We start from the raw sequence: 17120 nt of genomic DNA, 5'->3' as shown, positions 1-17120 counted from the left end.
CACTCTGAGATATTTGGGGACCTAAGATAACAACAATCATGTTAACAGTTCGGAGCAATGTCTTCATATCCACTATTTCTTCCAGATTTTACCACTACTAGGAGGGCGGGAGCACAGACGTCGCACTTCTCACTTCCTCAGGTTCCTGCTGGGAGCACACAGGCAGACGCACATGCAAACCGCACGGGCATCCAGGATTCACCAGTCCCTGATGCAGAAGCACATGGACTCAGGTCTCACTGGACACCACTACACTGGGGGGCTTCAATTTTATGCTTGCCCACTACCACTTATGGTATTTTTCCCAGAGAGAGAGGTGAGGGCTACAAATCATTAACTGAGAATACACGTGGATAATTTATCTTTTTTTAAATCTCACTGAAGATCCTTTGGGGTGATAGCTTCCAGACCAATCCTGATGGTCCCCTGGCTCTTCTTCCCACTTCAGAAGCACACACTTCCCCTTTCCTTCCCTTGCATTGCCACGGAAGCCAAGACCTCTCTCCGGAGTGCATTCTGGGAGCTCAAGCATGGCCAACAGAAGCAGCAAAAGACCTGCAAGTATCCTCCTGTCTGTGCTATAACATTTTAATGAAACAGTCCCAGGGGTAGGATGAGAAAGACCCTGACGTGGTACAAGAAAATCCCTCTGCAACACAGCTTAACAGCCATGCCCACATCCCACACTTAGCCTTTTTTTTTTTTTTTTATGATGTCTTCCTACTTTCATTAAATTCCAATCTAGCCAGGGAAAAGTCACCTCTTGGCCTCAGCTTAACATTACAAGATTTGTGCATGGAACTTTAATTGATGGCAATAAAGCTGTCTGCCCATATCCCAACGTGGTGAGATCCGCAGACACCAGAAGCTGATTTCCAGGCTGGAGAAGGGTCCTCATTTGAATTCTTATCTACTGAAAAACCAAAGAATGAGCTGACAGTCTACCCCTTAATGAATTAGAAATCACTTATGTGGGTACCCTTTGTGCTTAGTTAATGCATCCTTTTTAAAAGGTTATTTCTGCATTGGATTTGTTCTTTCACATTCGACTGGCGGCTACTGCAGATTTATTCATTCAGCAAATTTATTCTTGCAGTAGCTCTCAAAAATCAGCACACACTATTATACAGCACGGGCCCCATTTGTGAAATTATTTATAGCCTTATTTAGAAAGCTACGCTTCCTCAAGACTGACAATTTTATTGGCTGACTTAAGCTCAACTCCAAAGCAAGGAGCGCTTGCACTTCTTAGCTCAGGATCCTGGGCTCCTGCCATACCTTTCAAGGCCAAGGCTGCCCTTGGGAGCCACTATACAGGTTTGGCTTTGCCTCTGCCTGCTCTGGCTGCCATCAGACTAGGTAGGTTACAGAGGAGGATCTGGATTTAGGACTTTAACGGGAAATGCAAAATACACAAAGTTCTGCCGAAAAGGGAGAAGGGGTTGCTATTATTTGGGGATTTCAGACTATTAGAAGCCATGCCAAGTATTCTGTTTGTCTGCCTATCTGTCCTTTCCCCCCTCACCCTTTACCTTCTCCTCTTTCTCCTCACTTTCTCTCCTTCTCCCCTTCTCTCCTTGTCATTCTTTCTTTACCCTGACTTCCAGTGGTCAGAATGATTTAAAAAAAAAATATGAGCCATCCATTACTTGAAATGTGGTATTTGTTTCAATACTGAATTATCAGGACTGATCATCTTCAGAGCTGGGACCTGCCAGAAAATGGTTCCTCTTCACAAAAGTCCCGAAGTCCTGAGCACACTGGGATGGTAGGTAAGCTGTGGTAATGCGCTGGAATTTGGTCAGAACTGGGATTCTCATGGCCAATCTTTGATGTCAACATGTGACCAATCCCACAGGCATTTCTTCCAGCATTCATAGTGGTAGTTGGAAGTAGACCCTCTCCCCTCTAGAAATCTCTTTCCTTGAGTTGCATGGCAGGGGACCAGGGTTGACATCTGCTATGCATTCATTCATATTTACCAGAACTGAGCTGCCACAGGGGGGTTTTATCTAGACAAGACTCGTAAATTGGCTAGGCAACATTTAATCCTCTATTGATTAGTCTTATCTCCTGTAATCCAACCAGTCATTGAAGAGTGTTTGTTAAATTTCTATCTTAATAAAAACCCCAACAATAACATATCCCTTCGTTAAATGGAAACAAAGCATAATCTAATTTTTAAAATACTGTAGGCAGATAATCAAAATTGGACAACCGTATGCCCTGACTCAACTAATTTCCACTTCAAATGCTTCTAATCCATGCTGGCTTTGGCAATGAACGATGTTCTGGAGTGAGGAAGAGGCAATTTGCATGCCACATTTGCTTTACCAATTTACTAAATGAAGTGGCAAGATAGTGAAGGGGTGGCGTTTTGATGAGAACAATCCAATTAGAAGTGAATCCAAGGATGTGAGGTTGGAGTTCCATTATTGACTGCATACCTCAAAGAATGCAAAGAACAGCAGAAAAACGTTTGAGAGATGTGTTCGTGCACCTTAGCATCTTCTGTATTCATGTATCTTTCATGAACTATTTCTTTTATTATACTTAGTAATATTCATTACTTAATTGCTATAACTTCTCATTAATAGCAGCCATTCTTGAGGTCCTGTGAAACAGTCTCAGATGCATTACATACATCCTAATCCTCACTTTCAAACCCCTGCAAGATAGGCGATATTATCTTCATTTTACAGATCAGAAAGATTGAGAAAACTGCATAGGGTCACATGGGGCAGGGATTTTAATCCAAGTCTGGCACTGAAGTCCATGGTCACTGGTCATCGAACTGGACCATTCTGCCTCTCTGCACATGCCCAATTGAGCACTGTGCCTAGGGAGCTTGATTTTCCTCCAGAAATAAATTCATTTGCATGGCACTGCTTCCTCACCTGGAGCATTTGCCTCTGTGTTGACATTTTACAGGAGAGGAATACCAATAGTCTTAGATGCACAATAGTTCTCTATATCGTGCACTAAAGCTAGAGCTAGACTCGATCACTGATTCTGGTGACTTAGTAAGCAGAGAGTTTAGATATTCTGATTAGGTTGGGATAGGACTAAAGTGCTCCCAGATAACAAGTGTGGATCTGATAGGTCAAATAACCTCCTTTTTATAGCATGGAAACTGGCCTTGGATTTGAAAACGCAGGGAAAGCTGTGACCCCCTGCTGAGAACGTGTGTAATGTGGTCCTGCAGCTGGAATTGCTCCACCAGCAGGAGAGATAGTCTTGTGCTCGCTGTGGTTACACCTGACATCTTGTGTGCTGCCTCGAGGAGCAGTCGAGGAGCCCACTGGCAACCGTGCAGAGAAGAGGAAGGAAGCCTCGTGGTTGTTGTGTGCCCCCGCCCCACAGGACCAGCCCACAGCCACTTGAGCAGGGGCCAGCAGGATGGATCACTGCCCTCAGAAGGCAGGGGCCACAGCGCGGTCAGCGTGTCTGAAGACAGCACCGCGGGGAAGGTCTGAAGGGAGGGGCACGCCGGCAAACAGCCGGACAGCCTGGGGAGTCAGACGCCTTCCAGAGCAGGGGACATGAGAGGTTTTGAGAGAGAAGTAGAAGTTTGCCAGGCAGAGGGGAGAAATGAATACAGAGGAAAGAGTCTGACCATCGAGCAAAAGTAGGGAGCGACAGGCAGAGATGCAAAGGATGACTTAGGGGGAGACCTCAGGTGTCAAGTGCGGCCAGGTAACACAAAACAGCTCATCTAAAAACCATCCAAGGCTATTTTATTTCACTGTGTGGGGTGGAGAAGCTGTGTTTAGTGACCAGAGCACCTATGAACTCGAAGCTGCAGCCAGAGCGCTTGCTTTTCCCCCTCATTCCAGCTCGCCAGGGGCGGGGGGTGCTGGCCCCTTGAAATCCCAGTTAGCACAAAAATCCTTTCCCCATCCCAGGGGCTTGGTTTCAGGCAGGCTCAAAGCAGAGGCCCACTGAAGATTTAAAATGGAAGCCGTTCTCAACAGACAAATGGATAAAGAAGATGTGGTTCACACATACAATGGAATATTACTCAGCCATCAGAAAGGATGACTACCCACCATTTGCATCGACATGGATGGAACTGGAGGGGATTATGCTAAGTGAAATAAGCCAAGCAGAGAAGGACAATTATATGGTTTCACTCATGTGTGGGATATAAGCAATAGCAGGAAAGACCACAGGGGAAGGGAGGGAAAAGTGAATGGGGAGAAATCACAGAGGGAGACGAACCATGAGAGACTATGGACTCCGAGAAACAAACTGAAGGTTTCAGAGGGGAAGGGGTGGGGGAAGGGGGTAACCAGGTGATGGGTATTAAGGAGGGCCCCTGTTGTGATGAGCACTGGGTGTTATACACAACTAATGAATCACTGAACACTACATCAAAAACTAATGATGTACTATACAGTGGCTAACTGAACATAATAAAATAAAATAAAATAAATAAAATAAAATAAAATGGAAGCTGCTCAAGTTGGGACCTGCCATTGCCCTCTCTAACACTTTATATACCATCAGGGGAGATTTTTAAATCCTAAATGCAGGGAAAAGGGACCAAGATGATGATTAGCCCTCTGTCCTCCAAGGGGACAGAAATGCCTCCAAGGTGGACCAAGGGAGGAAAGATATGGCCGTAATATCTGGGACAGGGGAGCAGGCCAGTCCCAGGAGCAAGCCAGCCACACTTATTTGGCTCTGGCCAGGCTTCCCCCAGTCAGCACATTTTAAAAGGAGGGGAGCGGGATAAAGCTAATGCTTAAAAACACCAGGGACAATAAAAAAAGATGGGGGTGGGGGAGAACTTTCTGCTCTGGAACAAGCCCCACGGGGTTGCTTTTTGCCATGTGGACCCCTTCTATTTGGGCAGGGGAAATGCGTATCCATACTAACTTGCATTTTTCTGACAAATAAGCTACAAGAGAGCAAAAGCAAAGTCCTTGTAAATGCAAGCAGTGGGCCCAGGATATTTAAAGGAAAGCACTTCGTGTTCTATGGGTCTCTGCTGGGCCTGCAGGCAGACACAGCGAGGACCATTTGTCTCTTTCCAGCCACTGCCTTCCCTGGCGCAGGAGAAGGAGAAATAAATGTAGAGGTTATATCAGGATGCCATGGGGACCAATTCTTTCTCAATTCCAAATAATGCAACACGCCTAACCCTTGGACCTTGCAAAACCGTACTGCTGTCAATCTAACATCTGTAGGGTGACAACCAAGAGGGAGGTACGGGTGAAGAAAGCAAGACACAGCCTCAGGCAGGGTTGGGGGGAGCTCCTGACCCGCAGACAGCGGCGGGTGGTCACCCTGCCCGCAGCTGCTGTACTGGGCAGGGTGGACAGGACCGGCCTGGTGCTGTTCAGAGAACACACAGGTCACTCTCCAGGCTTTTACCCCAGCCAGATGAGTGCTTTTGATCTGTTCTGGAACAGAGGCTTTAAATAAGGATGTTCTCAGAGAAGTTCTGAAATAAAATTTCATTGCATATTTAATCCACTTGGCTCTACTGTCAGGAGGCAAGTGATTCCAGTTGGGTTTGATTCCAGAATCCTCCCTTTTTCTTCTAAGGCCACTCTCTGCCTTGGAGAGAGGGGTGGCCTCAGGCCAGGCTAGTGGGGGCTTACCTCTTCTACTCTGTCTTGAGATCAGATGGTGGCGCGCAGAAGGGCCACCCTCTGGACTCCCCCTGGCAGCTCCCCAGGCAGCACCGGCTCCTGACCAGAACAGTTTCAGTGGACTGTTTTCGCTTCATGCTGCCCCTGAACATTGCCACGCATATAACTCTCATCTGAATCTGGACATAGGCAACCTGACTTTGAACCAATACACCCCACCGGAGCAAGCTCCAATGGTCTGACATCTTTTATCCCACAAATTCCAAAATAGAGAAGTTCAAAAGCACTGTGATTCAATCACTGATAAATGAGTATTTTGAGAGCAATCTTGCCTTGCTCCCCCCCCTTACACAATTCTCTCTTAATCAACTGGCACTCAGTGGTATTCCTTCTTCATAGATGGCATGTGCAGTAAACGCAAAGACTGAACATTCGGCAATGGGGTTTCAGTGTCTGGGAGGTATGCAGCCAGTCACGCTAGGGGGAACAGCCGAATGGAAATACTCCCAAACATCTGGGGCTGCGCTTCGAATTTCAAAGTGATTCTTCTGCTTGCACAACTTTACAATCTTGGCATTTGCCAAATGCTTATGTTTTGCTTAATCTGAAATTAGGCAAGGATTTCAGCTCTCACTCTCGGTATCACTAGAATGGTTTTTCCGTGTAAAACGAGCTTTTTTACATACCGAAATTCAGCCTGCTCATGGTTTAGTGATACAGAGGGACAGTAAGGGTTGCCAGCAGCCTCGGTCCACTCCACTTTGCAATATCTGCCTTCCGATCAAATGCAAGTCTGCCCCTTGCCCACATTGTGCCTTTGGTCAGTAAAGGAGCAAAGCTGCCCAGTTCTCAAGCTGAGTGAGACATTGCTGGTCACCCTGCTCTTTCCTCTTGACTCAAACTCCAGTTATTTGCCTCCCTGAGAAATCTAAACCCCAGACAGATGAGATCCTTAAGTCCCAGCACAAATGGTCCAGTTAGCACCAGGACACCATGCAGGCAGGCATAAGCAGAGTGCATGCTGTTAAAAGGTTTCTTCTCAAAAGGCAGCCCATCCCTCTTATTTGAATACCATGGTATAAAAATAAAGGTAACTAATACTATGCAACCGAAGTCATTTAAACATGGGTCAGTTCTCTTTTCCCAGGGACAAGAACTAACGGAAACCAATGAGGACTTTCTAACCGTCTTGTACCTTAGGAAAAATATCAGAACAGAGGGGCAAATCCTCGCAGAAACTGGACCCAAACTGAATCCTTACTGCTAGCCACTTGCCAAACCATGCCATGCCATGTCCTGACCCAGTTAGCTGGGGAAGTCAGGGGGGGTGGGGTTGGGGTGCCTTCCCTAGGGCTGAATCAGTCAGCTTCCTCACAGAGGTCCAACAGGTGAAGAGAGAGAGAGAGAGAGAGAGAGGAGGACTCTCCTCCCTCTGCCCCTTCTTCCCTGGAATTAACTCCCCGGGGCTGGGAGCAGGGTCAGGATCAATGGTGCTGACCACGGACACAACCTGACACAGGACCGCCATCTGCTAGTGAACAAGAAATGCTATGCCTCGTCAGGAGCTCACCTCGTCAGAAAGCACACCTAAATGGGAGGTGCCCCTGTGGTCACAGGAACCCACCACCATAAAAACAGAGGATAAACACTTACAGCCACCCAAAACTTGCGCACCGATATTTACAGCAGCTTTATTCATAACTGCCAACATTTGGAAGCACCTTCAGTAGGTGAACAGATAAATAAATATCCAGACAACGGAATATTATCCAGTCCTAAAAAGAAGTGAGCCATATAAAAAAAAAAAAAAGAAGTGAGCCATAGAGCCACAAAAATACGAGGAAGGAACCATAAATGCATACTGCTAAGTGAAGGAAGCCAATATGAAAAAGGCTACAAACAATATGAGTCCAACTATGGGACATTCTGGAAGAGGGAAAATATGGAGACAGGAAAAAATCAGTGGTTTCCAGGAGTTGTGGGATGGGGGGAGAATCACATGAGGATTTTTAGAGCAGTGAAATTATTTTATATGATATTACAATGATGGGGACATGTCATTATACATTTGTCCAAACCCATAGGATATATAACACCAAGAGTGACCCCTGATGTAAACCATGGACTCTGGGTGATAGTGAGGTGTCAATGCAATTGTAAGAAGTGTGCCTTTCTGGTGGGAGATGCTGATAGTCAGGGAGGCTGTGCGTGTAGTGGGGCAGGAGTTATACAGGAAATCTCTATACCTTCCTTTCAATTTTGCTGTGAACCTAAAACTGCTCTATAAAATAAAATTGATTTTAAACAACAAAGTTGATTTTTTAAAAAAAGCAGAGGGAATCTCTAAGATAAGAGACAAGTTCTCTCCATGCCAAGGGCTGTGTTGCTAAAGACCACCTGCGTAGCAATGATCAGTGACATCAACACCTGTTGGTTGCTCACCTGTGACAGACAGGAGGCCAGCATCTGAAGGAGAAACACCAAGTGCACTGAGCCCTCTCCACCAGCTGGAGGCACAGAGCCAGCCATCATCACATTTCTCATGAGACAGTGCCAGGCTCAGTTCTGAATCCAGAAAGAAAAGTGTGAGCTTCACCCCTCCCATCCCCATCCTTCTCGCACCCACGCACCCCAACCACCAACTTAGAGCTGTGCACATTTGCTGCAAGGAATGAAGACCAAGAACCAGGATGTCAGTGGACCCTTCTCCAAGCCCTCGAGTTCAACAAAACCAGCTCTGGATACCTCCTAAAGCTCCATCTTGCCCTCTCTCTCCTTTGAAGACTTCATTTTTTTTTCCTGCTTTAGAACCGCATGCTGGAAAAATATTTTTTAACCACATCAAATCTCTAAGTATTAAAAATCCTTGCAGGGACACCTGGGTGGCTCAGTTGGTTAAATGTCTGCCTTCGGCTCGAGTCATGATCTCAGGGTCCTGGGATTGAGCTCCGCATTGGGCCCCCCTGCTCAGCGGGGAGACTGCCTCTCCCTCTGCCTGCCACTTCCCCTGTTTGTGCACACTCTCTCTGACAAATAAATAAATAAAATCTTTAAAAAATAAAAATAAATAAAAATTTTTAAAAAATAAAAATCCTTGCAATGTAGGCCAAAAAATAGACATATTTGCATGAAATCGCATATAGACCAAAAAACCTTCAAGCACACCGCGAAAGGTTTCCCCTTCGCTAGTGTGACATGGGAGCAGAGACCTCCCCGCGCTGGTTAATAGGTAATGTGCTGGTGGCTTGGTACTTAGATCAAGTCCTGACATGAAACAGTAAGTGAATGGCCTTCCAGGATGGGTGTGCTGCACTTGGCTGTCCGTACCAACAGAGGCTCATCTGTGCTAATGCACTCAACAGCTCTTAGCTCTCCCACCCTGTCAAAGGTCACAAGGGTCAGACAAGAGCACACAGATGGGGTCTGGATGGGACAGTGGCAACTAAGACAGGAGGCCCGTGCAGACCATGACCTGGCAAGCATGTCCTCCGGTTTTACAGTTTCTGACGTCTGTAAGATACACACTCCCAGTCCTCTCTGCTCACAGCAAAACCTGACTGTTGTTTGGCAAATTTATATTTTCATGCCCAGATACTTTCTTGCTGCCTCTTAGCATAAGTAGGGGTATTCTACAGATATAAGCTATCGACTTCCTCCAACTATCCTACTGAGATAGGCGTTTATTTTGCTTTGCTTTTAATCACTAAGAGAATTGTAAGACTCAAAGGACAAAGAATTGACCTTGTTTCATATTACTCAGTTAACATCCCAAAGTTGGGGCTGGACCCAGGGGCCTTTTAAATTGCTGGGCTTTTCCCATTGGACAACTCTGCCTTATTATGGAGACAGTGACAGCCCTCTGACACACTGTGGGTTCACATATGAGAACAGGGACCCCAAAGAATGAATCATAAAACAAAACATTTTGCCAATGACACTCAGTCCAGTAAAATCTATGGCATTTTTCTTTATTAATCTGGAGCAGTGTCACTTCAACGGACCTTTCTGCGTCAGCAGATACCCTCTGTGTTTGCGCCGTCCAATATGGCAGCCATCGCCAAGTGTGGTTAGCGGCTACCTAACTGGACAGCACAGCTCTGGAATGGGTGCTGGCAGTTCTAAAACTTGGGACTTAACTGAAAATAACAGTCACACAGAATGGCGCTGTGACTTGCCCGTGTATGCTCCACCTCCTACCAACACAGACAGGTCTATGGTGGGCTTGCCTAATATACTGGTAGTCTGATTTTCCTATTCATGGGCAGAAATTTGATGCCAGTACAGCTAAACCTCACATGAAATAAAACCAAACTGGCAAAGGAATTTATGGAGTAAGAATTTGGCTGGTGAAGAAGATTATTCACTGTTTTAAAAATTCATCAAATGATTCATTATGGAGCATTTGCCTTATGCATGTAAAGAAGGACGAATTTACAAATTTATACACAACCTTTAAAGACCAAGCACAGTGATAGACACATGCAAATGAAGGTGGAGACATTATTCATGAGGTGGCAAGAATAGTAAAGATGAATAAGCTAATAGTTTTATTCATACGGTGGTGGAGAAATTCCTCCCTGCAGGGAGGTAAATGCAGAGGCCAGGCCATTTAGGGCTGACCCGCTTTCCCAGTGGGATCCTGTCCCCCATCTTCACTGCTCGCCTGGCTACACCAAAGCATTATTATTATCATTTCTGTAAGATCATGGGATTTGCCTCTCCAAAAGATCCATTCTTTGGAATCCTGAACCTCCAGGATAATTGAGGATTCATCAGTTCAACCAGTTCAGGAAAAATAAAGTCTTCCAAACTGTATTCCAAGCCCTGCTTCCTTAAGTAGGCTGCCTTACACATATATGTGTATGACCCAGTGTCATTTCTGTGCACCTGGCCCCGGGCCCCTGCTACACAGCCCAGTGTCACCTCTGCCTCAGAGTCCACATTTGGTAACTGCTCAAGCCCTTCTGCCACTGTGGTGCCCCCAAAGCCACACTGGCCCAGGTGCTCAGGAGCCCTCTGCTTCCTGCAGCCTCTTCCTTCCCTTGCTGTCCCAGGGCCGGCGGTCCTGGAACTCTTCATAGTCACCTTCTCCCCTGCTCCAAAACCTCCACGGTCTCTCTCATGCCCTATAAAATGACGTTCCAACATGAGGCCCTAGCACACCTTTTTCAGTATCTTCTTCCCCCCATCACTCTTCAGACCCCCTTTGCTCTAGTTAAACCCACATCACTTGCTCTTCCCCAAATGCACCCAGGATGCCAAGCTCACCTGCCACCTCAGTGTGGAGTGGCAAACTCTCCATCTCCACAAATAAATTCCAAGCAGCTTTCAGGCCTTAAGGCAAACCCCACCACCTGGAGAAAGGTGTCCCTTCTTCGAGCCAGGACGATCAATCTCTGTCCACTAAACTCCAGAATATTTCCGTCACACCTCTCCTGTGGCTGGTACACTTGAGAGACAGCGGGAGCTAGTGCAGTGAGCCCTAGCATCAGCTGGACCCCGGGTCTTCAACTCACGGCTAAGTACATAGCCTCTCTGGGCTTCTGCTTTCTCTTCGGCAAAAGGGTGATAACAGTGACACTCAGCTCATCAGGCTACTGTGAGGACCACCCGATACACTACTCATCGGGGTGGCACACAGCAAGCACTCAGATGTGAGCCTTTGCTTGGCTTTGTCTTGTTCGGCGTCTCTTGTGGACACATTAAAACCTGACACTACAGCCATGGCTCTCATCCCTGGCTGTGCACCACGGTCAACTGTATTAACAAGAAATGTGGCAGGAAGCAGATGCCAGGCCCTGCCCTCCAGATGTGCACTCAATTAGGGATAGGGCCCGGGCATCATCAAGAGGAAGGTGGATCCTGAAACCATACCAGCATTGAGGACGTTGGCACAAACAAGTTCCCTAGCCCATTTCCAGGTCCCTCTTAACTCCTCAGAACCCAGTCCGTGCACACAGAGGAGGCCAAGGAACGCAGGACGCACATCTCCCTGACTGGGGTATGGGCCTGAGTTGGGCTCGTGCCTTCTGCCTCTTCTCAACGCTATAAACATGCCCACCTGGAACACCTGGTCCCTATTCTCCTTCCACTTTACTACCGATAAAAACAAAATCCAAGCGCTGTTGTGGAAGTGTGGCAGTTCCTCCAGAAGACAGAATTACCATATGACCTGGTAATCTATTCCTTGGTATTTACCTCAAAGAATTCAAAACGGGTATTCAAGCCAATACTCATACACGAATGTTCAGTGCAGCTGTATTCACAATGGCCAAAAGGTGGGAGCAGCCCGAATGTCTACCAGGGGATGAATGGACACACAAAACGTGTATACGCACAATGGAATATCAGCCCTAAAAAGTAACGAAATTCTAACATGTGCTGTAACATGGATGAACCTCGAAGATAATATGCAAAGTGAAAGCAGCCAGACACTAAAGGGCAAATACTACATGACTCTACTTATTTGAGGTACCCAGGGTAGTGGAATTCATAGAGACAGAAAGTAGGAGAGAAGCTGCCAGGGGCTGGAGGGAGGGCGGACTGGCAGGAACAGCATAATGGGCACAGAGTTCCCTTTGGCTGATGAGAGGTTCTGAAACCAGAGAGGAGTGATGTATGCACAGTACTGCCGATGTGCTAAATACCACTGAATTATAGGCCTTAAAATGGGGAAACTCGTGAATTTCACATTATGTGTGTTTTACCACAATAAAAAAATAATAAAAATCCAAGATCTGAACTTGTTAGAATTACTATAGAGAGGAACAAGCTGACTTTGAATGAGCACCTGGTCCACAAGAAAAGGTCCGCAAGATTTAGAACCTGAGCTGGGATGGATTTTTGTCCCTTAGGCCTTTCATGTTTCATTCATTAGACGCTGTGTTTCTTTGTAAGGTTTTGATATTGTACTAAGCAAACTGCCAGTTCTGGATAGCTGACATATTTGCAAGCCAAAAATGCTAAAAGAAATCAAGAAACGCCCACCCCAGTGTTCTCCTGGTTGATGTATCCCTGCTGGACGGCCACCGTGATGCCCAGGTCAGCTCAACAAATAGCCACTAACAGTGCTGGACTCTTCTGGCCTGGACTCACCATCATACGGTGGGGATTTGGATAAAACTGTGACTTACAGAAAATATCAGCTCTAAAGTCTATGTGACTGTGTCCCATCCACTAGAAGACCATGTCATTGTGGGTAGGGAAGAATGAGAAAACTCCAAAGCTATATTTTAAAAAATAATAATAAAGAATGGCACAAGCCACTCTTTTCATAAAGTTCATTGATTGTGCCATATGATTAGCCTCGATGTGACTCATTCATCACTTGAAATTAGTGCTGTTTTCAAAGTGGAGCCAAACAAAGAAAAACAATAACCACCAGGATACATCAATCTGAAAAGTATTTCCACAGACTTGATCCCTAATCAAGTACTAAATCATCCTTCAACCATCCACTGCATTTAGGATAAAAATGTATCTGTTCCAAGTGATAGCACGGAACACAGAAGAGAGCTGAGCAGAGAAGCAGCATCCTGCTGACCCTCAAAATTATACCTTTCCTAACTTCGCCTGGCAGAATGCTCCCCAAATGATCTTTTTTTTGCAGTATTTTATTTATTCTGTTCATTAATAACTAATACTCAAGAACTTTTATAATATTAATAGAACTTAATCTAAAAGAATCAACTTACTTTGTTTACATTTCAATATTGGGTACGGGAGAGAGTCAAAATATGGTCAAAATTATTACATAGAAAATTATAGTAAATGCTCGGTGTTAGTCTACATACAGTTTAGTTTTTGGAATAAAGTTATTTAGTTGCCAGGAAGAACATTTGGTTTATTTCACTAATAGGAATATCTCTTAATGCTGGGATGGCCTCTTCTTGGTATTTCTTCTGCTGTTGATTTTTAGCATAGTTATCTGTGATTGTGTGAATGGAGGTGAGTGGAGAGGTACTCATCATGTTTATTCCAAATAAGAGTACAAAACCAATTACTATAGTAATGAGGAAGTAGACGGGCAATGCCACCGCCTAGTATTTTTGAGGCTAATAGGTTAATCCTAAGGAGTTCAGACAAGATTCAGGAATAAATGCCCACACAAGATACAGGATGAAGCCAAACTGGGAGCTTAAGAAAAGAACAAAGCCATAAATCGCTCTTTCTGGCAATGGCGACGGTGAATTTTCCACCATTTTCCCTGTGGCTTTAGACAATTCTGCAGGATTTGCCTCCCTGCGGAAAGGGCTTGGCAGGGCCAGGCTCGGGGCACGCGCGCCTCCCCAGGTCTGGGCCACGGCGCCCGGGACAGGGCCCTGCCCTCTCGGGGGAGCCTCGGTTTCTTATTCAAGGGTTGGGGGGTGGGGGATGCCCTTGACCTTGGGTCCTCAGAAGCGCCCACTCAGGCCCCTCCCAACAGCTCGGCCACTTCAGCGCCAAGTCCCCCGCGCAAGCGCCTTCCGGAATTCCGCCTCCTCGGCGGGGTGGGGGGCGAGAAAGGGAAAAACTAAAGGAAAGGCGGGGTCGCTACGGCGTCCCCCCTCCCGCCCAGGCGCAGGCGCACCGCCACCCTTGCCGGCCCGGAGCGTGCCGCTCCCCAAATGATCTTAATACAATGTCTCCAATGCCATAAATTACAACATGAATTTAAGAATTAAATCAATTTGGCTACATAAAAGTTCAATTTGTGAAAAGGTACTTAAGTATATTCAATTTCTAAATAAGCATCTCCCAGCAATGGAAACCAAATGTGAATATTATTTGATGAATGGAATGACAGGCACAAATATTTTTCTATTTCCAGCCACTAGGAGACAGAAACACAGAACTCCTGATTACACAGAAAATTGAGACATGCACATTAAAAGTCACCCGTTTATAAACTAAAAATGTATTGCAACAACTATGGGTGCCTTTAGCTATGTTACTTAAGGCATACATACCTAGAAGCAAACAACTGAGCAAAGAATTGCTCTCTGACCAAATCACAAAGCCATCTGGGGGTGTGGTGCACATGCCATGCACACACACACACACACACACACACACACACACGTGAACTATGCTTCAGTGCTCTTGCTATCTATTAAAAATACGCACCAGCTGTGGCATCCAGGTGAATATACTATCAACCAATCTATCAAACAGCCCTGTTGTTTTTTTTTTAAGATTTATTTATTTATTTGAGAGAGAGAGAGTGCGTGTGTATATGCATGAGCAGGGGGGAAGGCAGAAGGAGAGGGAGGGGGAGAATCTCAAGCAGACTCTGCACTGAGCACAGAGTCTGATGCAGGGCTCCATCTCACGACCCTGAAATCATGGCCTGAGCAGAAATCAAGACCCGGCCACCCAACCGACTGAGCCACCCAGGCACCCCAGCCCTGTGGTTTCTAAGTTCCTTCCTGAACCATCCCCTAAAGGAGTCCCCAAACAATAAGAAATGTGGTCCTCATAAAAATAGACTCAAAATGGATGAAAGACCTAAATGTGAGACAGGAATTCATCAAAATCCTAGAGGAGAACACAGGCAGCAACCTCTTTGACCTCAGCCACAGCAACTTTTTCCTAGACACATTGCCAAAGGCAAGGGAAGGAAGGGCAAAAATGAACTATTGGGATTTCATCAAGATAAAAAGCTTTTGCACAGCAAAGGAAGCAGTCAACAAAACCAAAAGACAACTGACAGAATGGGAGAAGGTTTTTGCAAATGACATATCAGATAAAGGGCTAGTATCCAAAATCTATAAAGAACTTATCAAACTCAACACCCAAAGAATAATCCAATCAAGAAATGGGCAGAAGACATGAACAGACATTTCTGCAAAGAAGACATCCAAATGGCCAACAGACACATGAAAAAGTGCTCAACATCGCTCGGCATCAGGGAAATCCAAATCAAAACCTCAATGAGATACCACCTCACACCAGTTAGAATGGCTAAAATTAACAAGTCAGGAAAAGACAGATGTTGGTGAAGATGCGGAGAAAGGGGAACCCTCCCACACTGTTGGTGGGAATGCAAGCTGGTGCAGCCACTCTGGAAAACAGTATGGAAGTACCTCAAAAAGTTGAAAATAGAGCTACCATATGATCCAGCAATTGCACTACTGGGTATTTACCCCAAAGATACAAATGTAGGGATCCGAAGGGGTATGTGCACCCCAATATTTATAGCAGCAATGTCCACAATAGCCAAACTATGGAAAGAGCCAAGATGTCCATCAACAGATGAATGGATAAAGAAGATGTGGTGTATATATATATATATATATATATATATATATATATACACAATGGAATATTATGCAGCCATCAAAAGGAATGAAATCTTGTCATTTGCAACGACGTGGATGGAATTAGAGGGTATTATGCTAAGAGAAATAAGTCAATCAGAGAAAGACAAGTATCATATGATCTCACTGATATGAGGAATTTGAGAAATAAGACAGAGGATCATAGGGGAAGGGAGGAAAAAAATGAAACAAGATGAAACCAGAGAGGGAGACAAATCATAAGAGACTCTTAATCTCAGGAAACAAACTGAGGGTTGCTCGAGTGGTGGGGGCTGGGAGGGATGGGGTGGCTGGGTGATAGACATTGGGGAGGGTATGTGCTATGGTGAGCACTGTGAATTGTGCAAGACTGTTGAATCACAGACCTGTACCTCTGAAACAAATAATATATTATATGTTAAAAAAAAAAAAGAAGATAGTAGGAAGGCAAAAATGAAGGGGGGGAAATCGGAGGGGGAGATGAACCATGAGAGACTATGGACTCTGAGAAAAAAACTGAGGGTTCTAGAGGGGAGGGGGGGGGTGGGGGGATGTGTTAGCCCAGTGATGGGTATTAAGGAGGGCACGTTCTGCATGGAGCACTGGGTGTTATACGCAAACAACGAACCATGGAACGCTACATCAAAAACTAATGATGCAATGTATGGTGACTAACATAACATAAAATAAAATTTTTAAAAAAAGAAAGAAATGTGGTCCTGCCAAGTCACCTTGGATTTGTCTTAAATTATGTCCTAGGTCACTGAGTGTGCTTGGAATCCACTGACTGGTAAATAAAGTCATTCTGAGTACTGAAGTTACAGTGGGCCACCATCAATGCTTGTAGCTTCCTCCAGCTTGGAGAATGCCACCAGCTACCATACCAGGTGGTCAGAGAACATGTGCACAGGGCAGGTCAAACATGCACAGACAGAGGGGACTTGCCCTCCTCCCTCCACAGGCCATGGGAGACAGAGGCATCTAATGGCCCCCAAAACCACAGTGCATCATCGCAATGAGTTCTTCCCACTACAAATATCCTGGACCCAGTTGTGGGGGCGGGGGGGGGGGGACAGGGCACTGAACCTTAGCTGGAGAAATGTATCTCCATGCATATCAACATCTGCATCTCTCATGATGCATCATGTCACCAGGGTGCTACGGACGGGGTCTGGACAGCAAGAGTGGTCCCTTCATCTTGCCACCTTGAGTATGAAGGCACTTGATGACAGGGAGGGGACCC

At 45.7% G+C, this 17120-nt stretch overlaps 1 protein-coding gene and 1 pseudogene across 3 annotated transcripts in view; both read right to left on the bottom strand.

Annotated features, from left to right (window-relative positions):
- SH3RF3 (SH3 domain containing ring finger 3) overlaps positions 1-17120 on the bottom strand; it is a 364525-nt gene that overhangs the window by 184011 nt on the left and 163394 nt on the right. The gene's annotated exons all lie outside the window — the stretch shown is intronic.
- LOC113937480 lies at positions 13397-13801 on the bottom strand (annotated as a pseudogene).

The sequence above is a fragment of the Zalophus californianus genome, chromosome 8 (assembly GCF_009762305.2).
Source record: "Zalophus californianus isolate mZalCal1 chromosome 8, mZalCal1.pri.v2, whole genome shotgun sequence".
Taxonomy (NCBI): domain Eukaryota; kingdom Metazoa; phylum Chordata; class Mammalia; order Carnivora; family Otariidae; genus Zalophus; species Zalophus californianus.
Note: the sequence above shows the minus strand (reverse complement) of the source record. Positions and strands in the feature narration are given on the sequence as shown.